General features: G+C 46.1%; 1 protein-coding gene and 1 pseudogene across 1 annotated transcript in view; both read right to left on the reverse strand.

Annotated features, from left to right (window-relative positions):
- Positions 1 to 27115, reverse strand: part of LOC126106265 (uncharacterized) — a 1253536-nt gene that overhangs the window by 1125971 nt on the left and 100450 nt on the right. The gene's annotated exons all lie outside the window — the stretch shown is intronic.
- LOC126106972 (5S ribosomal RNA) lies at positions 17902 to 18019 on the reverse strand (annotated as a pseudogene).

Here is a 27115-nt window from a genome sequence, read left to right on the forward strand (position 1 = left end):
TAGTGGGAAAATCAGATACAAGACTCAGATTCATTGGAAGAATCTTACGGATCATCCACGAAATAAGTGGCTTATAAGAAGCTTGATCGCCCGATTCTTGAGTATTGTTCACCTGGGATCCCTATCAGGTAGGGCTGATACAGAAGATAGAGAAGATCCAACGAAGAGCGGCGCGTTTAATCACGGGATCGTTTAGCTGCCGAGAGAGCATTACGGAGATGTTAAGCAAATTCCACTGACAGACGTTACAAGAGAGGCGTTGTGCATTACGGAGAGATTTACTATGGAATTTCGGGACAGCACTTTTCAGATGGAGTCATAGAACATATTACTTCCCCCCAAATACATCTCGCGTATTGACCACGAGGAGAAAATTCGAGAAATTAGAGCCAATTCAGAGGTTTACCGACAATCATTCTTCCCACGCACTATTCGCGAGTGGAACAGGGTTGGAGGGATCAGATGGTGGTACCGAAAGTACCCTCCGCCACACGGCATTAGGTGGCTTGCAGACTATGATGTAGATGTAGATGTAGATGTACTTTGAGCACCAGTGTCACTTTCGCCGTTTCCCGTTCCAGTCGCAAGTGGCTCGAACCTGCCTAATTTTGCCCTCGTAGTCTTTTCGCGAGTTGTTCGTAGGAAGAAGCAGTATGTTTGTTGACCCTTCTAGGAAGGTACGCTGTCGGAACTTTAACAATAAAACCACAGCGTGGCGCAGAAGGCCTCTCTTGCAGCGTCTGCCGCTGTAGTTGGTTAATGACATCTGTGACGCTTTCTTGCCTACTAAGTCAACCCGTAACGAAACGTGCTGCTCTTCTTTGAATGTTGTCTGTTTCGTCTACCACTCCTATCTGGTATGGGTCGCGGAGTGACGAGCAGTAGTTAAGTACTGGTCGAACGAGTGTTTTGTGAAGCTACCTTGTTGACGGACTGCATTTCCTGAGGGTTCTTCCAGTAAATCTGTCTGGCGTCTGCCGTACTCGCGATAAATTTGATGTAGTCGTCCTATTTCAGATCGCTCCGCACGCATACTCCTGGGTCTTTAATGGAAGTAACTGCTTCCAGTGATCGTTCTGCAATTGAGTAATCATACAATAAACGGTCTTCCTGTCTATCTACTCGCAATACGTTAGATTTGTTTATGTTGAAGTCAGCTGCCACTGTCTGCACCAAGCGTCTATCCTCTACTGGTCTTCCTACACCTGCTACAATTTTCTGCCCTCGCGACGTCCCGGCGTACAACAGAACCACCCACAAAGGACTCATGGAACTTTATCCACTAGGTCATTTACATACACTAGTATCGCGTGTGGTCTAAATTTGACCAACTGAGTAAGTGTACCTGATCTGTGATATAAATGTGTTATCTTAAAGTGATACACTCCCAGTAAAACTTTCTCTGAAATGTTAGCCTCAGAGCTGACCCATAGCAAATACTGCATTGCAGCTACGAGTATTCTTGAAATAATTCATTGATTTCTCTTCAGTTGTTCGATTATTTGATGTCCTTGATACAGCGCGCTGAAAAATAAATTTTGTGTTTACTACAGGCAAATTCACTTTTCCCTTATGACAACACAATGTAATGCCGCTGTACCTCGTAAAGTAACTTCAAACGTGCAATGAACTGCATTACAAAATCTGCACTATAAATTCATCAAACTGTAATTATAGCTCTAAAAATTATTTGGAATAACGTAATTGCACATTTAAATGTACTTTCCAAACAACAATGGAATCATCATCGTCAGTGTACACATTATTCCTATTCACTGTCTATGCAAAAACTGTCTCGCTCTAGCTTTTCATGCAACCCATTAGTGTTCTTCTTCGAAGCATAGCCTAAAACAAACATACACTGAAAAGCCGAAGAAACTGTTGCACCTGTCTAATATCGTGTAGAGCACTCATGACCCACGACGTGGTGTGGACTTGACTAATATCTGAAGGAACTGACCGTGAATCTTGCAGGGCTGTCCATAAATCCTTAAGAGAACGAGGGAGTGGAGATCTCTTCTGAACAGCACGTTCCAAAGCATCCCAGATATGACAAATTGCCTATTGGCTTCTGTCTTGGGTTCATCGGCCGACGTTCATATAATGATTTTTCTGGCGTTTCGCCAGCACGAGTGGCTGGCATTGTCAAAGCTTCACCCTCCATTGTCGGTGGTGAACTGGAGCCGAGCTCGCGGCCGCAGACTATATGTACCTGGCGCGCCAACGTCCGAGGGCTTCTCCGCGGTCATTTCCGGTGCGGTTCTCGTCTTGCTACCTGCTACGGTCGTCGGCATACCAACATAACATTTATCATGGAAGTAGAAAAGGACAAGAAACTGCCATTTCTAGATGTGCTGGTCACAAGGGACGGCGAAAACCTGGGACACAGCGTGTATCGAAAACCGACACGCACGGACCGATACCTGCACAAACTGTCAAACCACCAACCGAGCCAGAAAAGAGGCATGATTAGTACGCTCGTAACGAGAGCAGGACGAATATGTGAGCCGCAACACCTCAAACGAGAAATGCAACACCTGGAAACTGTCCTGAGGAGCAATGGGTACTCCACAAATTATATTAGAAGTGTAACAGAGCCAAACACTCGGCGAAGGAAGGAACCAGAAAAAGAAATGTCGGGTACGGCCTTTCTGCCATACATTCCCAGAGTGACGGACAGAATCGGCCGTATATTGCGCAAACATGGCGTAAAGACGATTTTCAAACCGACAAGGAAGATCAAAGAGTGTCTTAGATCGGCGAAGGAGAAAAGAGACCCACTTGCAACGTCGGGAATATACCGTATACCATGCACATGCGGAAAAGTTTATGTCGGAATGACTGGACGATCCATTAACACCAGGATCAAAGAGCATAAGCGACATTGCAGGTTGGGGCAGGTGGAGAAATCGGCCGTGGGAGAGCACGCACTGAATGAGACCGACCACGTAATAAAATTCGCCGACACGGAAGTTCTGGCTGTAGAGAAGCACTATCACACGCGCTTGTTCAGAGAAGCTGTAGAAATACAAAAACACGGGAACAGTTTGAACAAGAAAGAGGAAAGCCTTAAGGTAAACGGATCCTGGCTTCCCGTACTGCAGCGAACGACCGTCGCAGGTAGCAAGAGGAGAACCGCACCGGAAATGACCGCGGAGAAGCCCTCGGACGTTGGCGCGCCAGGTACATATAGTCTGCGGCCGCGAGCTCGCCTCCAGTTCACCACCGGCAATGGAGGGTGAAGCTTTGACAATGCCAGCCACTCGTGCTGGCGAAACGTCAGAGAAATCATTATATGAACGTTGGCCGATGACCCCGAGACAGAAGCCAATAGGCAATTTGTCAACAAGTGGCCACGAAGGCCTTAAGAATTTTGCATCCCAGATATGCTCAATAATATTCACGCTGGGGCTTTGGTGGCCAGTGAAAATGTTTAAACTCAGAAGAGTGTTCCTCGAGCCACTCTGTAGCGAATTTGGACGTGTGGCGTGACACATTGTCCTGCTGGAATTGCCCAAGTCCGTCGGAATACCCAATGGACATGAATGGACGCAGGTGATCAGACAGGACGCTTGCGTACGTGTCACCTGTCAGAGTCGTATCCAGACGTATCAGTGGTCCCATATCATTCCAGCTGTACTCGCACCACACCATTACAAAGCGTCCAACTGCTTGGAGAGTGCCCTGCTGACATGCAGGGTCTATCGATTCACGAGGTTGTCTCCATACCCGTACACGTCCATCCGCTAGATATAATTCGAAACGAGACTCGTCGGACCAGGCAACATGTTTCCAGTCATCGACAGTCGAATGTCGGTGTTGAAGGGCCAAGGCGAGGCGCATAGCTTTGTGTCGTGCAGTCATCAGGGGTACACGAGTGCGCTCTCAGCTCCGAAAGCCCATATCGATGATGTTTCGTTGAATGGTTCGCGCTCTGACACCTGCTGATGGCCCAGAATCGAAATCTGCAGCAATTTGCGGAAGGGGTGCACTTCTGTTGGTTTGGTTGCACTTCTGTCACGATGAACGATTCTCTTCAGTCGTCGTTGGTTGCGTTCTTGCATGTCTGGCCGCAGAGCTGTCGGAGATTTGATGTTTTACCGGATTCCTGACATTCATGGTACACCCGTGAAATGGTCGTACGGGAAAATCGCTACCTTGCAGATGCTGTGTCGCATCACTCATGCGACAACTGTAACAGCACGTTCAAACTCACTTAACCCTCGGACGCCTAAAGGGGGAGGGGGGGGGGGGTTCGTTGAACTCACAATTGTTTTATGTCCCCTGCTTTTGCCCAAGTAACCTTCATACTACATATTCCCTTTGAGTTATTGTTTGTTGGCTATTTCATGAAATGTTAGTATCAATATATTTTATTTAAAATTCCTGCTTTGAAAGAAAAAATAAATACACTTATTATGGGTCCAACAAACCCCCCCCCCCCCCTTAGGCTTCCATGCTATAGAAAATTTCCCTTAGTAGGATTTCGTATTTCTCATCTCGACAACAATGCAAGTTACTTTCTGGTTGGCTGGTATTCTTGATATTCACAACAATCGGTTTACTTTCAGAGGAAGTGATTGTTGGTGTCAGTCAGCTGTTATTTATCTTGTATAACTTGCAGTGAGTTAGTGCAGTTCCCAACACGTAGGCCTCCAGTAACTTTGGTGTCCTACACAGCAAAAACGAAACCAAGTAAAATCCTACTGATGTTGTCAACAATGCACCAAGATAAAGGCACTGTTGTAGGAGAGAAGAATGAAACCGAGATAAATACATACTATAATTCCACTAAAGGTGGAATTGATACCATTGATCAAATGGCGCGTATGTACACCTGCAAGAGGGGAACAAAGAGATGGCCTCTATCTATTTTTTACTCTCTCATCGACATCTGTGCTATCAATGCAACCACCATATTCATCCAGCAACATCCAAGATGTAATGAAAAGAAACACAACAAACGGAAACTTTATCTTCTGCAAGCTGGGATGGAACTAGTGAAATTGCAGGTAGAAGAAAGAAATACCAATGCAAGAAGGTTATCTAACCAAATTGTTCAATCAATGGAGACTATTCTACAAAAGAAAATCAAAGAAGTGAGAACAGAAGCACGTCAGCCTCCTGCAGGGAAAGGTCGGTGCCATATTTGTGTAAGAAAAGCTAAAACATAGAAGCAGAAGTACAACAATCTAAGTAAATCAAAACAGTATTGTGGACAGTGTCATAAACATGTGTGTAACACACACTCAGGAAAAATTGTGAAGTGTGTATCTTGCCTTGAAGTTGAGGACTCAGAGTAGTCTATTGTATATGAAAACATCTGTATTTTGTATTGTAATATGTCAATTTTTTATTCACTCAATCCAATATTTATAACAATTAACAACATTTATAAACCGATGCCTTAGTTAAATACATAAACCATTTGAAACTTGTAATTTTTCGTCAGTAAACTTATTAAATACCTGTGGGCTTGCCGAACCACCCCATTAGGCATCCAAGTTAGAAAAAAAGGGCTTGGGCGTCCTAGGGTTAAATCTTGATAACCTGCCATTGTAACAGCTGTTAGCCGTTCTAAGAACTACGCCAGACCCTTTTTGCCTAATATACGCGTTGCCGACCGCAGCGCCGTATTCTGCCTGTTTACATGTCTCTGTATTCGAACACGCATGCCTATACGAGTTTCTTTGACGCTTCAGTGCAGTTTCCGAATAAAAAGGAAAGTCGTAGCTATTCAAAATGAAGAAACTGAAAATTATGAACACTTCAAGTTTTGCGGTGACGAAGGCAAAAGAACACGAAGTTAGTTCCGTTTACTCATAGACAACAGTAAACGCAAAAACGCCGTTAATAATCAACTTTTCTTGCCCCCGATGGCTTCGTTACTACGTTTCGTATTCCACTGCTGACAAAATCAGCGCCATAGCTATTCTGGCATTGTAGCTGCGCTGTATGGGTGAGTTACTGCAAATCAACTATCTGCAACGTTTAACATGAACGACCCTAGAACGCGATTTCACGAAACGTCGTCACTTTCTTGAGTCATTTCTACCATTAGGAACAGATCGCTACGCAATGCAGAAGTTGGTAGCACTTTAATTTTCGATTTTCAGCTATTGGAGATTTAAATGCGTATAGAGAAGGTATCATCATAGTCATGAATGTGAACGCATCTACTTCCTTTTATCACTCTCAACAGCTTTGCAGACACACATGATCTTTTTTATTTGTGCACATCTAGTGCCAAGCACCTTTCGAATTACGTAAGTTTCATTGGCCTCTTCGAATGATTAATACTAAAAATTGTATAGCGGAGATACTTAGTCGCAGAAAGACACAATAAAACGACTGTCACACAATTAGCTTTCGGCCAACAAGGATAGAGCTACCAGAGACTGTGGTCACTTGTGTGTGAGTTATGTTTGCGTGTGTTTGCGCGCGCGTGTGTGTGCCTGTTTCATTTTGACAAAGGCCTTGACAGTCTATGTTGTGGATTTCTGCGTCTCAGCATCTCTGCTATATGGTGAGTAGCAACTGTCCTTTTCATTATATTGTTACATTCCATCCTAGATTTTCCATTGTTTAATATTAGAAATTGGTACTTCAGTTTTCGTGTTCACATATTAATATTATGATTATGAAAGGTAATGGTCCTATAAATCTCCCATGGAGGACGTCCGACGTTGCTTTTCCGTCTGAAAACTACTCTGCCTTCGTAATGAGATGCTGTGTGCCGTTAGCTACAAATTCTTCAATCTGGTTACACAGTCGACCGGATATTCCTTTTTTTTTTTTGGTCATCAGTCTACAGACTGGTTTGTTGCGGCCCGCCACGAATTCCTTCCCTGTGCTAACCTCTTCATCTCAGAGTAGCACTTGCAACCTACGTCCTCAATTATTTGCTTGACATATTCCAATCTCTGTCTTCCTCTACAGTTTTTGCCCTCTACAGCTCCCTCTAGTACCATGAAAGCCATTCCAGCTCCTCATTCCTGACCTTATCAGTCCACCTAATTTTCAACATTCGTCTATAGCACCACATCTCAAATGCTTCGATTCTCTTCTGTTCCGGTTTTCCCACAGTCCATGTTTCACTACTATACAATGCTGTACTCCAGACGTACATCCTCAGAAATTTCTTCTTCAAATTAAGGCCGGTATTTGATATTAGTAGACTTCTCTTGGCCAGAAATGCCTTTTTTGCCATAGCGAGTCTGCTTTTGATGTCCTCCTTGCTCCGTCCGTCATTGGTTATTTTACTGCCTAGGTAGCAGAATTCCTTAACTTCATTGACTTCGTGACCATCAATCCTGATGTTAAGTTTCTCGCTGTTCTCATTTCTACTACTTCTCATTACCTTCGTCTTTCTCCGATTTACTCTCAAACCATACTGTGTACTCGTTAGACTGTTCATTCCGCTCAGCAGATCATTTAATTCTGCTTCACTTTCACTCAGGATAGCAATGTCATCAGCGAATCGTATCACTGATATCCTTTCACCTTGTATTTTCCTAACAGTCGTATTTTTTCCATTAGACGGCAGTGCGGAACTGTATCGAATGCCTTCCGCAAGTCAAGGAACACAACATCTACCTGTGTGCCTTTATATTACGCGATATTTGCTGCGATGGCAGTACCCACACCCTGCCCCCCCCCCCCCCAGCACCGCTTCCCCCCTCAGCGCTTAGGAGTTGACAGAGAGTGGCTATCTCCATCAGCAAACGAGCGCAGCCGAGCCGCAGCTGCCGAGAGCGACGGGTAGTGGCGGTGGTATGGGTGCTGGTTAGGCAGGCGGTAGGCGTGACCTCGGTAACGTGAGGCGAGACACCTCCCATGGCTGCGCCGCGCACATGATGGATTCCTCGCCGCGACAGCCAAGGCCGACCGGTGGCTCGCGACTCTCGGCGCCGGGCTCTCGTCCGTCCGAATGCACGGCCAGCTGCTGGTCGATGACGATGACGTCGACGGCGCCGTTCCAGTGAGGCGCCCAAGGGTCGCTACGAGGAAGCTTGCGCCCTGGGGAGACATGGACAGAACAACGTATGCCGCGTCCATATACGAGGTGAATTCAAGTTCTAAGGCCTCCGATTTTTTTTTCTCTGGACTGGAAAGAGATAGAAACATGCGCATTGTATGAAGGCTTTCACGACCGGATGACATATCTTCTGGTAAACCTTCCGGGATGTAAGGTCGTGGTCCATGAAACTCTTCAGCTCCTAACGTTTCGTCCAGAGCTGCGCTGGACATCTTCAGAGGGGTGTTTCTCCTCTGATGAGTCGGCAAGACTCACCGGAGGAGAAACACCCCTCTGAAGATGCCCAGCGCAGCTCTGGACGAAACGTTAGGAGCTGAAGCGTTTCATGGACCACAACCTTACATCCTGGAAGGTTTACCAGAACATGCGCATTGTTTTAAAATGAGGCCGCGTTCATTGTCAATACGTCCCAGAGATTGTGGCACCGTACGGCAGATGGAATTTTACCGCCAGCGGCGAGAATGAGAACTGTTTTAAATACTTAAAATGGCGACGTTCTCCTTACTTGAACGGCGAGCAATCATTCGTTTTCTGAATTTGTGTGGTGTGAAACCAATTGAAATTCATCGACAGTTGAAGGAGACATGTGGTGATGGAGTTATGGATGTGTCGAAAGTGCGTTCGTGGGTGTGACAGTTTAATGAAGGCAGAACATCGTGTGACAACAAACCGAAACAACCTCGGGCTCGCACAAGCCGGTCTGACGACATGATCGAGAAAGTGGAGAGAATTGTTTTGGGGGATCGCCGAATGACTGTTGAACAGTCTGTCTCCAGAGTTGGCATTTCTGTGGGTTCTGTGCACACAATCCTGCATGACGACCTGAAAATGCGAAAAGTGTCCTCCAGGTGGGTGCCACGAATGCTGACGGACGACCACACGGCTGCCCGTGTGGCATGTTGCCGAGCAATGTTGACGCGCAACGACAGTGCGAATGGGACTTTCTTTTCGCCGGTTGTGACAATGGACGAGACGTGGATGCCATTTTTCAATCCAGAAACAAAGCTCCAGTCAGCTCAATGGAAGCACACAGATTCACTGCCACCAAAAAAATTTCGGGTAACCGCCAGTGCTGAAAAAATGATGGTGTCCATGTTCTGGGACGGCGAGGGCGTAATCCTTACCCATTGCGATCCAAAGGGCACTACGGTAACAGGTGCATCCTACGGAAATGTTTTGAAGAACAAATTCCTTCCTGCACTGCAACAAAAACGTCCGGGAAGGGCTGCGCGTGTGCTGTTTCACCATCACAACGCACCCGCACATCGAGCTAACGTTACGCAACAGTTTCTTCGTGATAACAACTTTGAAGTGATTCCTCATGCTCCCTACTCACCTGTCCTGGCTCCTAGTGACTTTTGGCTTTTTCCAACAATGAAAGACACTCTCCGTGGCCGCACATTCACCAGCCGTGCTGCTATTGCCTCAGCGATTTTCCAGTGGTGAAAACAGACTCCTAAAGAAGCCTTCGCCGCTGCCATGGAATCATGGCGTCAGCGTTGTGAAAAATGTGTACGTCTGCAGGGCGATTACGTCGAGAAGTAACGCCAGTTTCATCAATTTCGGGTGAGTAGTTAATTAGAAAAAAAATCGGAGGCCTTAGAACTTGAATGCACCTCGTAGTATGGGTATTTGCGCGCGATAAATGCTTTTGTAAAGCCGAAACGAGATTCCATCAGGAGCTGGAAAATTATTTACTTTCGACTCTTTCAGTTGCTTCCCTACACCAGGGCTGCTTACTGCTACGTCGCCCATACGAGAGTACGTGCGGTGGTCAGCCGACGGAACGTTCGCAGGATACTTCTGTGTGAACGAATCGTTAAACGGGGAATTTAAAACTTCGGCTTTCCTTTCGCTGTCTTCAACTCACACGCCAGACTGGTTAACGAGTGACTCGATAGGGACGTTACACAAGCTTTCGAGTTTATTTAGTAGCAGAATTATCTCGTGTTCCCCGAAAGATATCTTGCTAAGGTAGGATGGTGGTACGAGGCTCACTCCAAAAGAAATGCACACTGTTTTTTTTTTAATCCATCTTTTATTCCACATGTTTGAATGTTTTATAGTGTGTAGGTACATCCTTTAGGGACAATATTTTCATTTCTCCACATAATTTCCATCCCTCGCAACTCCCTTACGCCATCTGGGAACCAACGCCTGTATAGCCACACCGTAAAATTCTGGACCAACCTGTTGGAGCCACTGTTTGGCAGCGTGCACAAGGGTGTCATCATCTTCAAACCTTGTTCCACGAAGAGAGTCTTTCAGTTTGCCTAAGAGATGATAGTCACATGGAGCCAGGTCAGGAATGTAAGGCGTGTGTTTCAGTGTTGTCCATCCGAGATTTGTGATCTCTTCCATGGTTTTATCACTGACATGTGGCCGTGCATTGTCGTGCAACAGCAAAACTTCCTGCTTCCGCCGATGTGGTCAAACACGACACAATCGAGCTTGAAGTTTCTTCACTGTCGTCACATATGCATCAGAATTTATGATAGTTCCACTTGGCACGATGTCCACAAGCAAGAGTCCTTCGGAATCGAAAAACACCGAAGCCATAATTTTTCCAGCAGAAGGCGTGGTTTTGAAATTTTTTTTTCTTGGGTGAATTTGCATGATGCCACTCCATTTATTGCCTCTTCGTCTCTGGTGAAAAATGATGGAGCCATGTTTCATCACCTGTCACAATTCTTCCAAGAAATTCATCTCCACCATCCTCGTACTGTTCCAAAAGTTCGCTGCATACCGTTTTTCTTGTTTCTTTATGAGCCACTGTCAACATCCTGGGAACCCACCTGGCACAAACCTTTTCTATCGCCAACACTTTCAGTATTCTGCAAACATTTCCTTCCCCTATCCCAGCGTGGCGTGACAATTCGTTCACTGTGATGCGTCTGTGAGCAGTCACCAATTCGTTAACTCTCTGCACATTGTCTGGAGTGTGCGCAGTACGAGGCCTGCCGCTGCGAGGACAATCCTCGATATTGCCGTGCCCGCTTTCGTCACGTAACCCGCTTGCCCACCGATTAACTGTACTGCGATCGACAGCAGCATCTCCATACACCTTTTTCAACCTTTTGTGGATGTTTCCCACTGTCACGTTTTCACAACACAGGAATTCTATGACAGTACGTTGCTTCTGACGAACGTCAAGTGTAGCAGCCATTTTGAAGACATGCTGTGACGGCGCCACTCACGGGAACATGTTGAACTAAGTTTGAAAACAAGCGGGAAGGATGTATCTACACACTGTAAAACTTTCACACATGCAGAATGAAAACTGTATTTTTACAAAAGTAGTGTTGCATTTCTTTTGGAGTGACAGTCGTAGTTGTATGCTTCGCGCATATTATCTGTTGCGCCCCTTATGACAGATGCGTGACTTTCCCCAATCCGTGTGTCCCAAAGCGCGTAGGAAATTTGCAACGGACAAAACCACAGCTATGAGTAGTCATCTTGGGTATTAATAACCGCTTCAGCTGTATTTACTCCTTTATCAACAGAATCACTACGGATTTCGTGGCTCTAAAAGCCACGTCTTCAGGTGAACAAGCGACTAAAAGATTAGAGCGGAATAGCTCGGAATCTTTTTACCCAACATTCGTTTTCCATGAGAAAAAAAAAACTGTGGTAGTGACAGGGCACACGGCCGCGTCTCCTGTACGCACCAGAGGGCCTGTATAGGGAGAGAGTAGCCAAACGGACGATACGGCTGCCATTTTTCTGTCAAACTGCGGGCGGGACTTTTGAATGGCCAGTAAAAAAATGGTTCAAATGGCTCTGAGCACTATGGGACTTAACTTCTAAGGTCATCAGTCCCCTAGAAATTAGAACTACTTAAACCTAACTAACATAAGGACATCACACACATCCACCGTAGCGGTCGTCCGGTTCCAGACTGTAGCGCCTAGAACCGCTCGGCCACACCGGCCGGCTGAATGGCCAGTAGTGGAGTAGTGGAGTACACACTCACCAAATCAAAAGCACAAGACAATACGGCGAAATCATCCGTTAAATGCCTTTGTTTATAAGAATAATGTGTTATAATAATTTTCACACAGCCAATTTACAGGTTTGTTTTCAAATTTAACTATGTATATTGCAAGTTGTTTTATATGTAGTGAAAAGCAAAAACGACTTACTTCGCCTAGATAAGAGTACTTGGTTGGTTTCCACGAGGCTCCTGTTTGATATATGTCAGCCCCGTTGAATGCGACTGCCCGCTGCTTTCGCCTTTCTTCATTGCGTGGAAATGCTGACATGCGAAATCCACCTTCGACTCTATTGGAACAACCTAATGCAGCACAACCTGGCATCGTTTACGAACGTCTGCAGAACGAATTACAGATGTCAAAAACAATACTGTACAACTACTAACGTGTTTACTTCAGACATGTAGGCCTACCGACTTCATCACAAAACGCTTCATTATTTCAACTCGTATTTAAGATCGCAAACGGTAATTACGTACTAAAAACGATATACAACTAAATCGAACATGCATGCACAACGCATGACAAGTCTCTCAATAATTCAAATACCTTTTAATCGTTTCCAAAAGTTCTCTGAACTTCAACTCAAAAGTACGGCGAACATAGGAAGCGCGAGAGGCGTTTGGCAGAAAAATGGCGCCAAAGATAATCAACCAATCACGGGCAACTTCATCTATGGCCACTCTCTCTGTATACAGGCTCTCTAGTACGCACCTCTGTATACAGGGTGTTCCAAAAAGGTACGGCCAAACTTTCAGGAAACATTCCTCACACACAAAGAAAGAAAATATGTTATGTGGACATGTGTCCGGAAACGCTTACTTTCCATGTTAGAGCTCATTTTATTACTTCTCTTCAAATCACATTAATCATGGAATGGAAACACACAGCAACAGAACGTACCAGCGAGACTTCAAACACTTTGTTACAGGAAATGTTCAAAATGTCCTCCGTTAGCGAGGATACATGCATCCACCCTCCGTCGCATGGAATCCCTGTTGCGCTGATGCAGCCCTGGAGAATGGCGTATTGTATCACAGCCGTCCACAGTACGAGCACGAAGAGTCTCTACATTTGGTGCCGGGGTTGCGTAGACAAGGGCTTTAAAATGTCCCCATAAATGAAAGTCAAGAGGGTTGAGGTCAGGAGAGCGTGGAAGCCATGGAATTGGTCCGCCTCTACCAATCCATCGGTCACTGAATCTGTTGTTGAGAAGCGTACGAACACTTCGACTGAAATGTGCAGGAGTTCCACCGTGCATGAACCACATGTTGTGTCGTACTTGTAAAGGCACATGTTCTAGCAGCACAGGTAGAGTATCCCGTATGAAATCATGAAAACGTGCTCCATTGAGCGTAGTTGGAAGAACATGGGGCCCAATCAAGACATCACCACCAATGCCTGCCCAAACGTTCACAGAAAATCTGTGTCGATGACGTGATTGCGCAATTGCGTGCGGATTCTCGTCAGCCCACACACGTTGATTGAGAAAATTTACAATTTGAACACGTTGGAATGAAGCCTCATCCGTAAAGAGAACATTTGCACTGAAATGAGGATTGACACACTGTTGGATGAACCATTCCCAGAAGTGTACCCGTGGAGGCCAATCAGCTGCTGATAGTGCCTGCACACGCTGTACACGGTACGGAAACAACTGCTTCTCTCGTAGCACTCTCCAAACAGTGACGTGGTCAACGTTACCTTGTACAACAGCAACTTCCCTGACGCTGACATTAGGGTTATCGTCAACTGCACGAAGAATTGCCTCGTCCATTGCAGGTGTCCTCGTCGTTCTAGGTCTTCCCCAGTCGCGAGTCACAGGCTGGAATGTTCCGTGCTCCCTAAGACGCCGATCAATTGCTTCGAACGTCTTCCTGTCGGGACACCTTCGTTCTGGAAATCTGTCTCGATACAAACCTACCGCGCCACGGCTATTGCCCCGTGATAATCCATACATCAATTGCGCATCTGCCAACTCTGCATTTGTAAACATTGCACTGACTGCAAAACCACGTTCGTGATGAACACTAACCTGTTGATGCTACGTACTGATGTGCTTGATGCTAGTAATGCAGAGCAATGAGTCGTAAGTCAACACAAGCACCGAAGTCAACATTACGTTCCTTCAATTGGGCCAACTGGCGGTGAATCGAGGAAGTACAGTACATACTGACGAAACTAAAATGAGCTCTAACATGGAAATTAAGCGTTTCCGGACACATGTCCACATAACATCTTTTCTTTATTTGTATGTGAGGAATGTTTCCTGAAAGTTTGGCCGTACCTTCTTGTAACACCCTGTAGATCGGAGAATCGGACCCATCCACTGGAATCCGACTGTGCCATTCTATGATGTACCGCCTTTTAGCGGTGTTTTGTTCTGACGGTCAGTGAATGTTGGATAAAAATATTCCGAACTATTCCGCTCTACTGTTTTATTCATATGTTCACCCTGAAGATGTGGATTTTAGTTCCGCGAAATCCGTAGTGATCCAATTATTAAAGGACAAAATACAGCTGAAGGGGTAAAAATGGAAATGTCGTGTGGCTAGGGCCTCCCGTCGGGTAGACCGTTCGCCTGGTGCAGGTCTTTCTATTTGACGCCACTTCGGCGACCTGCGCGTCGATGGGGATGAAATGATGATGATTAGGACAACACAACACCCAGTCCCTGAGCGGAGAAAATCTCCGATTCAGCCGGGAATCGAACCCGGGCCCTTAGGATTGACAGTCTGTCACGCTGACCACCGGCTACCGGGGCGGACAGCTGAAGCGGTTATTAATCACCAAGAATGTAACAGTCGCTTTGCACATCGCTTTCGGTGACATTTCTCTCTCTCTCTCTCTCTCTCTCTCTCTCTCTCTCTCTCACTCTCTCCCTCCTCCCCCCCCCCCCTCCTCCGAGCCGGCCGGAGTGGCCAAACGGTTCTAGGCGCTACAGTCTGGAACCGCACGACCGAAACGGTCGTCTCAGCAGTTGAGTCCTATAGTGTTCAGAGCCATTTGAACCATTTGAACCAACCCCCCCTCCGAAACCTGCCAGTGATTTTTGCAGAGGACAAACGCTAATGCGGTATTCCCTACTCCGGCGGTTTAGAGCCAGCTGGCGGCTGTCACAACGCAGTCGCTGCGGGCCCGCGGTGGAACTCGCAGGATGTGTGTGTGCGTGGAGCGCGCCGGTGGCCGCGGCATGCGGCGCACGCACCGGGCGGCGGGGTCCCGCGTTCGCTTCCCGGCGGGGGCATGCCGCTCTACCCGTCTGACGGGTGCGCTTTTTCCGCGCCCCGCCGACCCGTCGGCCAGACCGGCCGCATCCAGCGCCGCCGCCTGACACAGCCGCCAGTCACCAGACCCCGTCCAGCCGCGGCGCGTGTCGGCAAATTTGCTTCTCCGCAAATTAACGTCACCAGTCAGCCGCGTCCTGCACTGCGCAAACACCCCAGATCTCCACTGGTCTCGTATTCATTGAGCACGTTCAGACTAAGGCCATCAGGATATTTCTTACATGGGACCGGGGTTATCGCACACAATTCTCTTTGTCAGGCTCAGCTTTTACATCTACATCTACATACATACTCCGCAATCCACCATACGGGAGTGGCGAAGGGTACCTCGTACCACAACTAGCATCTTCTCTCACTGTTCCACTCCTAAACAGAACGAGGGAAAAAGACTGCCTTTATGCCTCTGTACGAGCTCTAATCTCTCTTATCTTACCTTCGTGGTCTTTCCGCGAAATATACGTTGGCGCCAGTAAAATTGTACTGCAGTCAGCCTGAAATGATGGTTCTCTAAATTTCATCAGTGGCGATTCACGAAAAGAACGCCTCCTTTCCTCTAGAGACTCCCATCCGAGTTCCTGAAGCATTTCCGTAACACTCGCGTGATGATCAAACCTACCAGTAACAAATCTAGCAGCCCGCCTCTGAATTGCTTCTATGTCCTCCCTCAATCCGACCTGATAGGCATCCCAAACGCTCGAGCAGTACTCGAGAATAGGTCGTATTAGTTTTTTATAAGCCGTCTCCTTTACAGAGGTACCACATCTTCCCAAAATTCTACCAATGAACCGAAGACGACTATCCGCCTTCCCCACAACTGCCATTACATTCTTGTCTCACTTCACATCGCTCTGCAATGTTACGCCCAAATATTTAATCGACGTGACTGTGTCAAGCGCTACACTACTAATGGAGTATTCAAACATCACGGGATTCTTTTTCCTATTCATCTGTATCAATTTACATGTATCTATATTTAGAGTTAGCTGCCATTATTTACACCAATCACAAATCCTGTCCAAGTCATCTTGTATCCTCCTACAGTCATTCAACGACGACACCTTCCCGTACACCACAGCATCATCAGCAAACAGCCGCACATTGCTATCCACCCTATCCAAAAGATCATTTATGTAGATAGAAAACAACAGCGGACCTACCGCACTTCCCTGGGGCACTACAGATGATACCCTCACCTCCGATGAACACTTCGAGCCAGTCACGTACTTGGGAACCAATCCCATATGCCCGTACCTTAATTAGTTTATTTGCTTGGTTGGAAACAGCAGTTCAGATTATGTACGATGGTTGTCCAGAAAATATTTATTTTTTTATCTATTTCATTAACATACAGACTAACCCATCGCCTTAAAATGAATGAAATCTAACAGCAAACACTTCTCATTGTTGCAGTCCTATTGGCATACAATTATTAATGCTTTTTTAAATAATATAAAGAACATAATACACACATCAAAAAAAGTTTTGCGTCTCTCCGGTTCCCAGAACTCGGGAAGTTAGAAGTTGACTGTGGATATTGTATCACAGACACAGTCCCTTTCACTCTTCAGAGATGGCACTAAACCCGCCCATACATGTAAAGAATCATGCATGGGCGGCGCGTATTAGACGGAGGGGGTCCGACAACCGATCAGTTCGTCATTCCACCAGGGTAGCCGGAGTGGACGAGCGGTTATAGGCGCTATAGTCTGGAACCATGCGACCGCAGCGGTCGCAGGTTCGAACCTTGCCCCGGGCATGGATGTATGTGATATCCTTAGGTTACTTAGGTTTAAGTAGTTCTACGTTCTAGGGGACTGAAGACCTCAGAAGTTAAGTCCCATAGTGCTCAGAGCCATTTGAACCATTCTACCAGGAAGGAGGTACACGGCTCGTGTTCTCCGTAGTTCAACCATGCCCAGACGGTCAATACCGCGGTTCGACCGCGTCCGCATTGTTACTTTGTGCCAGGAATGGCTATCAAAAAAGGAATTGTCCAGGCGTTTCGGTGTGATTCAAAGCGATATTGTTCTGTCTGTATGCTGCTCATTTTTAGAACATAACCTACGACAAGGCCTGTCTGTGCACCAACTAATTCCATTTTCTCCAGCTGCTATCGTGGCAGTCAGACGCGATCACTGAATACCAAACAACATTGCAAGATGTTCTGTCTGTGGTGCATCACCGTACAATAACTTTAACGCTCTGTTGCGTCCTTGGATGAAATTTCTGGACACGGCTTCCTATTCTTGAATTATTCATCAACACTCCCTCTTCAAACACTCGAAGCTTATAGTAACATTTCTGGAATACCGTGTACAGACAGGTCCTAGCTTTTGACCACACATGTGCTTTCCGAGGGTTGGACCTTTAATGCAACGCAATGCACTCCGTCTTCAGGCCACAAGTGGCCCATCGGGACCATCCGACCGCCGTGTCATCCTCAGTTGAGGATGCAGATAGGAGGGGTGTGTGGTCAGCACACCGCTCTCCCAGTCGTTATCATGGTTTTCGTTTACCAGAGCCGCTACTGTTAGGTCGGGTAGCTCCTCAATTGGAATCACGAGGCTGAGTGCACCCCGAAAAATGGCAACAGCGCATGGCGGCCTGGGTGGTCACCCATCCAAGTGCCGACCACGTCCGACAGCGCTTAACTTCGGTGATTTGACGGGAACTGGTGTATCCACTGCGGCAAGGCCGTTGCCATTACGTCTTTCTAATATCATTACTTATTAGGAAGTTGCACTGGTCACACCAATATCGTACAAAATAGATACGTGTTTCAAAGTTTTACTGACCTTCAAAGTAGTCACCAGCATTGTGTATAACCCGCTGCCAGCGACGTAGGATACTCTTAGCAGTGCCAGTTCCGTTGACAGTTCGAGCAGCGCGATCTATTTCAGTTCTGAAGCTATACTATTCATTTTTAGAACACAACCTACGACCAGCTTAGAGACAGAAGTAATGACACTTTCTGCAGAATCTGACTATCATATTGCAGGACAATGTTCAAGCACGTACAGTGCAAGCTGTTACTGATTTGTTTGACTGATGGGGCTGCTAAGCGCTATACCACCTACTGCACTCCCTTGACTTAAGCCCTCGTGAGTTCAACTCGATTTCTAAACTGAAGGAAACACTCCACGGCATTCGCTTCAGATCTGCCACCAATTCGTCGGGTAACAGACTGCGCCAGTCTAACTGTCAACACAACTGGCACTGCTAAGAAGCTGTAAATAAATAGTTGCCACTATTAAAGTTCCAACCCTCGTACTTCTGTCTACACTTAATAAGACGAACAATAGATGTCTACTTGTGTGCGGTATATTTTAAACACTATGCACTGTATAGTTGGGGAGGAGGAGCCTCGGAATAAAAATTTTCCGAGATTTCTCCTCCCAGGCGAAGTTATCTTATTACTACGGTCTTACTCTGAGGTATCGATGTTTGTTGTATCATTGTTACTGCCTGTTGTGTTGTTTCTGACTGTGTAGTGGCATGCAGTGTCATGCGTTGTTAGTTTGGGTCGCTTACGCGTTGATCCCTTCTTAGTCATGTTCACTTAGCGTGTTGGTTCCTCCCTCGGTTTCGTGCTTGTGCACGGCACTCGGCCGAAAACGTTAAGTCTGTGTTGTTTGAGGTCTCCTGAATGAGCGCGCCAAGTTTCCGTCACTTCCAATACGAGGTGCATTCAAGTTCTAAGGCCTCCGATTTTTTTTCATGCACATTGTTTTAAAATGAGGCCGCGTTTATTGTCAATACGTCCCAGAGATGGCAGTACCGTACGGCAGATGGAATTTTACCGCCAGCGGAGAGAATGAGAACTGTTTTAAATACTTAAAATGGCGACGTTTTCCTTACTTGAACAGCGTGCAATCATTCGTTTTCTGGATTTGCGTGTTGTGAAACCAATTGAAACTCATCGACAGTTGAAGGAGACATGTGGTGATGGAGTTATGGATGTGTCGAAAGTGCGTTCGTGGGTGCGACAGTTTAATGAAGGCAGAACATCGTGTGACAACAAACCGAAACAACCTCGGGCTCGCACGAGCCGGACTGACGACACGATCGAGAAAGTGGAGACAATTGTTTTGGGGGATGGCCGAATGACTGTTGAACAGACCGCCTCCAGAGTTGGCATTTCTGTGGGTTCTGTGCACACAATCCTGCGTGATGACCTGAAAATGCGAAAAGTGTCATCCAGATGGGTGCCACGAATGCTGACGGACGACCACACGGCTGCCCGTGTGGCATGTTGCCGTGCAATGTTGACGCGCAACGACAGCAGGAATGGGACTTCCTTTTCGTCGGTTGTGACAATGGATGAGACGTGGATGCCATTTTTCAATCCACAAACAAAGCGCCAGTCAGCTCAATGGAAGCACACAGATTCACCGCCACCAAAAAAATTTCGGGTAGCCGCCAGGGCTGAAAAAATGATGGTGTCCATGTTCTGGGACAGCGAGGGCGTAATGCTTACCCATTGCGTTCCAAAGAGCACTACGGTAACAGGTGCATCCTACGAAAATGTTTTGAAGAACAAATTCCTTCCTGCACTGCAACAAAAACGTCCGGGAAGGGCTGCGCGTGTGCTGTTCCACCAAGACAACGCACACGCACATCGAGCTAACGTTACGCAACAGTTTCTTCGTGATAACAACTTTGAAGTGATTCCTCATGCTCCCTACTCACCTGACCTGGCTTTTTCCAACAATGAAAGACACTCTCCGCGGCCGCACATTCACCAGCCGTGCTGCTATTGCCTCAGCGATTTTCCAGTGGTCAAAACAGACTCCTAAAGAAGCCTTCGCCGCTGCCATGGAATCGTGGCGTCAGCGTTGTGAAAAATGTGTACGTCTGCAGGGCGATTACGTCGAGAAGTAACGCCAGTTTCATGGATTTCGGGTGAGTAGTTAATTAGAAAAAAAAATCGGAGGCCTTACAACTTGAATGCACCTCGTAGATAGGACAGTTTCAAAGTGGCGTATGTAGGTGAAGCAACGTGCCGTCACTGAATTTCTCAGAGAAGAGAAAGAAACTGTGAAGAATATTCACAAACGCTTGTGCAAAGTCTACGGGGCAGCTGCTGTCGACAGAAGTACAGTTAGTCGCTGGGCACGAAGGGTGAGGTCGTCAGAAGACGGTTCGGCGAAGTTCCACGATTTGCAGGGGCTGGGAGACCACCCACGGCTGTCACACCTGATATGGTCCAGCGAGCTGATGGCGTCATTCGCGAGGACAGACGCATTACGACTCGGCAGTTGGCGCTACATCCGTCAATCAGCAAAAGAAATGTGGTGGCAATTATCCGCTCTCTTGGATATTCAAAAGTGTGTGCAAGATAGGTCCCGCGGTGCCTAACGGTCGATCACAAATCGCACAGAAAAAACACTTGTCTCGATTTGTTGCAACGTTTTGAAGCTGAAAGGGAGGCCTTGTTGTTTCGGATTGTGACAGGTAATGAAACCTGGTTTCACCATTTTGAGCCCGAAACAAAACGACAGTCGATGGAACGGCGCCATTCCCATTTCCGACAGAATCAAAAAATCCCAAGCAACGGCTTTCGCCAGTAAGGTCGTGATGGCCGTGTTTTTGGAGTGTGAATGTGTGATTCTCATTGATGTGTTCCTAAGAGGCGGTGCCATTAATACAGAAACAAATGTCAACACGTTAGCAAGATTCAAGACGCGCTTTCAGCAACCCAGGAGATGTTTTGTTACAACAAGGGCGCACAAAAGTCTGACTGCCGAACACATGGCAAAACAAAGTTGGACAGTGTCACCCCGTCGACCCGACAGCCCTGACCCAGCTCCCTCGGACTTCCACTTGTTTGGGTTATTAAGGGGCTCCGGAACGCCCTATACTTGCAATGTTAAAATAACGCTTATAAATTACATCTTTCCTCACAAAGTATTTGAGGTAGGAAGTTGAACTTTTTACAGATTATTTATTGGAATATGGGCTACAACTTAACACAGGGATTTTACAAAATTTTAGTTCAGTTATTAAAGATGATTTTTTTTCAATTGTAATGACAATTCACAACATTTTTTTGCAATTCCTTATTTATATATTCAAAACTATACAGTTTTTTTGGAAAAAGGCTGTGTTAAATTATGCAGAAGGTACTGTGTAACATTTACTGAAAGTTTGAAACAAATATGTTTGGAAGATCCTTAGAAAACATGTAATTAGTATGAGAAAATAAAAGTTTTGGGAATCGAGCGACAAAGATTGGATTAACTTTTTAGTGCATTCCAGGTCCATAGGATGGATTATCTTCATCCTCTGCAAACTCCTCCTCCAGCTTCCTCTTGTTCCTCCTCCTGTTTACTCTTGCTTGTATTTCTAGACTCTTTACAGCCCTGTCTTCAGCCCGAAGGCGTTCCTTGTCTAAAGCAAGCATCGCTCGTACCATGTTAGAATGTTATTATTTACAGTAATAACACATACCTTTGGCTTTCCAACATTTCTCCTTTTCTTAAAAGCCTTCAGAGGATTTCTAATAACTTTACTTTTACTCATTATTATACTTCAACAAAACAGAGACTCAAGAAACAGAATTAATTACGAATATTTTTGAGATAACGACAGAGTAAATAAACATGAAACAATCGACAATCACACCAGCGATATATATTGAACCGTCACAGGTTAGCCACAACACATACTTTATCTCACATCACTAAAATGTACCTGATGAACACGGACGTTAATAATAACACCATTTGACAGCAGTTTAACAGCGCCACAGTGGGTCACGCCCATGTAGAACACATTTCAAAAAATTTTTTTAAATAGTTGTAGTCTTCGGAATTTAATAAATTATATATCTATTAAAAGGAAATAGTCTGCAGATTCAGAAAACGGAAAAAAGTAAAAATTGAACTTTTCATGATTTTGAGCCTTTCCGGAGCCCCTTAAATGATTCGTGGAAGACATTTTTGGGACGATGACGACTACGACCCAGTTTCCGAGTTGTCTGGTCCACCGTTGTGGTCGTTTAGAACTGAGTGAAGCGTGAGCTATTGCGCACAGTTTCGGCAGACTTTCGTACTGTCGTCGTCAAGTTCGGTTTAGGCGCCGCAGCGCGGGCCGGTAAGGGGCAGCTGAGTACGGCGGCAGGTGGCAGGGAAAGCGGGGACCTCGCCCGGGCGGCGTGTCCTTGCCTCGGGCCGCAGTCGAATCCGCCTTGGCCCGTCCGCGTTTCGGTAAGCCGTGCCGTCTGGCCGCGTAACGGTATAGCGGCGGCCGCTGAACGCTTACTGAAAAGTGCTCACGGATGGCTAAGTCAGTACCTGATATCACACGCAGTGTAATGGTAGAGTACCAGAGCTGCTGGTTATATATTTTTGTTTATTTATACCCACTAGACCATTCCTTATTTTCAGGCCGTTCCTAAATATGACCAAACTAGAGGGTGTAAAGGGTAGAACACAGAAGAGCCAAAGAATCTGGTACACCTGCCTAATATCGTGTAGCGCCCCCGCGAGCACGCAGAAATGCCGCAACACGAATTGGCATGGACTCGACTAATGTCTGAAGAAATGCTGGAGGGAACTGGCATCATGAAACCTGGAGGGGGATCCATAAATCCGTAAGAGTACGAGCGGCTGCAAATCTCTTCCGAACAGCACGTTGCAAGGCATCTCAGATATGCTCAATAATGTTCATTACTGGCAAGTTTGATGGCCAGCAGAAGTGTTTAAACTCAGAAAAGTGTTCCTGGAGCCACTCTGTAGCATTTCTGGATGTGTGGGGTCTTGCATTGTATTGCTAGAATTGTCCAAGTCCGTCGGAATGCACAATGGACGTGAATGGATGCAATGATAATTAAATCAAGACGTTATGCAGTCGACAGGCGTTGATATACATCAACGGGGACAGTTGAAAATGTGTGGCCCGACCGGGACTCGAACCCGGGATTTCCTGCTTACATGGAAGACGCTCTATCCATCTGAGCCACAGCAGACACAGAGGATAGTGCGACTACAGGGATTTATCCCTTGCACGCTCCCCGTGAGACCCACATTCCCAATTTAATGTCCACACACTGCATTCGTAGTGCCGCTGCCCACTACACTCGTTACTCGCGGCAGACTATCTTACCGAGTCCCGTAAGAGTTTAGGCAATGCGTGTGCATCCAGCACAGAAGAAGAAGGTCAATGGCAGGTTAGCCTTATCTATATGAAGATCGTACCTGTTCTTTCGCACATGTCCAAAGGAACAGATACCTTCGGTGACCATGCAGCTCTCTTAGTATGAAATGATAATTAAATCAAGACGCTAAGCTGTCGACAGGCGTTGATATACAGTAACAGGGACAGTTGAAAATGCATGCACCCACAGGGACTCGAACCCGGGATCTCCTGCTTACGTGGCAGACGACGCTCTATCCATATTTTTTCTTTTTTTTCTTTTTTTAAAATCTGATTTTGTTCGGTTTTTAGGTCGTTGCAGCTGCTCGGGTTGGACGTCGCAAGACACTCGTTTCAGTTGGTCATTGATCCACTGGCCCTCTGACGGAACATATTGAGCGACCGTGCCGGCTGCTAATATTCACACACTACATTCGTCGTAGTGCCTCTGCCCACTACACTCGTTACTCGCGGCAGACTATCTTACCGAGTCCCGTAAGAGTTAGGGTAATACGTGTGCATCCAGCACAGAAGAAGAAGGTTAATGGCAGATTAGCCTTAACTATATGAAGATGGTATCTGTTCTTTCGTACATGTTCGAAAGAACAGATACCATCTTCATATATGAAAGGATGCAGGTCATCTGAGGGGAAGTTTACGTATGAGTCACCTGTCAGGGTCATATCTCCATGTATCAGGGGTCCCATATTACTCCAGCTGCACACACCACACACCATTATAGAGCCTCCACCAGCTTCAACAGCCCCCTGCTGACATGCAGGGTCCATGGATTCACGAGGTTGTCTCCCTACCAGTACACGCCCATCCGCCCGATACAATTCGAAACTAGTCTCGTCCGACGACGCAACATGTTTCCAGTCATAAACAGTCGTATGTCGGTGTTTACGGGCCCTGGCGAGGAGTAAAGCTACGTGTCGAGTAGTCATCAACGGTACACAAGTGGGCCTTCGGCTCGGAAAGCCCATATCGATGATGATTCGTCGAATGGCTCGCACTACGACACTTGTTGGTGGCCCAGCATTGAAATCTGCAGCAGTTTGCGGATGGTTTGCGCTCCCTTCAGTCCTCGTTAGTCCTGTTCTTGCAGGATCTTTTTCCGGTCGCAGCGATGTCGGTGATTTGATGTTTTACCGGATTCCTGATACGATACCCTCGTGAAACGGTCATACTGGAAAATCCCCACTTCATCGCTACCTTGGTGATGCTGTGTCCCATCGCCGACTATAACACCACGTTGAAACTCACTTGATAATCCGCCATTTCATCAGCCGTAACCGATCTATTAACTGCGCTATACACTTGTTGTCTTGTACAGGCATTTCCGACCACAGCGCCGTGTTCTGCCTGTTCAGATATACCTGTATTATTATTTGAATACGCCAACCGATACCAGTTGCTCTGGCGCTTCAGTGTATAAACAAGGTACAGGATGTAACGGGTATAACTCTAGATGGTTATATTGACGACTGAGGAAAATGCACTGAATAACATTACATCAGTATTTGTATCATCAGCAGACTAATAATTATAGCTATTACAAGTTTTATGTTGGTTATCACTGTTAGCATTCAACCGCGATTCTTATACATATATTTTAACAATGCGTTTCAAGAGACAATGCTCCCATCATCAGGTTGTAAAATCTATGTCATGAAATTAAACGGACTAAAAAGACAAAATACCATCGCAAATAGTTGGGAAGTCCATAGAGTAAAACAGAATTAAAAGTATATTAGACTGTGGGTCCTCCCGGCTCGGGAGCTGCTAGTCCACAACAGCTCCGGAGCCGGCACAGTGAGACAGCATATTTGGTAGCTATGGGACGGCTATCGACGTGTCAACAACTTCAATGTAAGACGAGGACCCACAGTCCAATATACTTTTAATTCTGTTTTACTCTATGGACTTCCCAACTATTTGTGATGGTATTTTGTCTTTTTAGTCCGTTTAATTTCATGACATAGATTTTACAACCTGATGATGGGAGCATTGTCTCTTGAAACGCGTTGTTAAAATATATGTATAAGAATCGCGGTTGAATGCTAACAGTGATAACCAGTATAATAACTGCTACCTGGACTCCATAATGGATTATATTAAAAGTTTTATGTTTTTGGGTTGGGTATCACCTCCAAGTACATATGGCAAGAGCAGGCCATTAATAGGGAGGAAATCATCAAAAGAAAGGCGTTCCTTGTAGCGATGGGTCTTCTCACGAAATTAAAAAAAAAATGGTTCAAATGGCTCTGAGCACTATGGGACTTAAGATCGGAGGTCATCAGTCTCCTAGAACTTAGAACTACTTAAACCTAACTAAACTAAGGACATCACACACATCCATGCCCGAGGCAGGATTCGAACCTACTATCGTAGCGATCGCGCGGTTCCAGACTGAAGCACGAAATTTCAATCACCGACTTTCTCATCGGAGTGCGAAAAATATTCTGTTGACGCCGACTTACATCGGAAGAAACGATCATCATAATAAAATTAGAGAAATAAGAGTTCGCACGGGAAACTACAGGTGTTCGTTTTTTTAGCGCGGTGTTCGAGATTAGAATAACATAATTATTGTGGAGATGGTTCGATGAATCCCCTGCCAGGCAGTTAAGTATGATTTGCAGAGTATCCATGTAGATGTTACATAGGCATCCGACCATGGCTTTTAGTGGCAATGTGTATTGACAGGCGCTCATTTATTTTAAAATGAAATTTTTCCGTTAGCTAATGAAAAATCCGCGTACATTTGTCTCCGTTCGCTCACAGACATTATATCGCATCCTTTGGACTTAACTACCGTGGTAAACACCGGGCAGTAATGAATTTGTCATTACGACTAAATTATGCGCGCTAGATAACAAAGAATTGCTGGTAGAACTCTACGACTGTGGTGTATCTGTCGCTACGTTTGTGAACATTCCTGTGTTCCGGTTTCACATTCTCTCCGCTGGCCGTGCAGTTGTCCTCTCGGTAGCCGAGAGGTATATAGACACGCCCTCTACTGCAAATCGAACGCATTGTCGCGGCAGACAAAGACCGATCCGGCCGTTATCACTGCTGGGGGTGGAACGAGACCTGGTTTCCCTTTGTGCGGGCAGAAGCCAAGTAACGGCTCGCAGTTCACTGGGGAAATACCGCGAAGAGCGTCTCTATGTGGGGGAGGAAGCTCCGGTCCATCGCAACGTCGAATACAGAGGGGGGAAAGGAAAGGAAAGACAAAAGTCTTACCTCTTGTTGAAGGCAATGTGTTTGGGTAATTTTTTTTTAATCATCAGTCTTGTGTTTCGCAGTGGCCTGCCACCACGAATTCCTCTACAGTATCGACCTCTCCGTCTGAGAGTAGCGCTTGCACCCTACATCCTTAATTATTTGTTGGCTGCTTCTACAATCTGTCTTCAGCTACAGCGTTTACCCCTCCACAGCCACCTGTAACACCATAGAAGTTACTCCTTGATGTTTCAGATACATGTCCTGCCAGCCTGTCCTCCTTTCCTTGCCAGATTTTTCGACATATTCCTATCCTCACTGATTCTGCAGTGAACATCCAGGAAAGTGGCGAAATTGGACTGAGCAAAGATTGGGAAATTGTACGGGCGCTGATAACCACGCAGTTGAGCGCCCCACAAACCAAACATCATCAT

This window comes from Schistocerca cancellata, chromosome 10, assembly GCF_023864275.1.
Source record: "Schistocerca cancellata isolate TAMUIC-IGC-003103 chromosome 10, iqSchCanc2.1, whole genome shotgun sequence".
In the NCBI taxonomy this organism is placed as follows: Eukaryota; Metazoa; Arthropoda; class Insecta; order Orthoptera; family Acrididae; genus Schistocerca; species Schistocerca cancellata.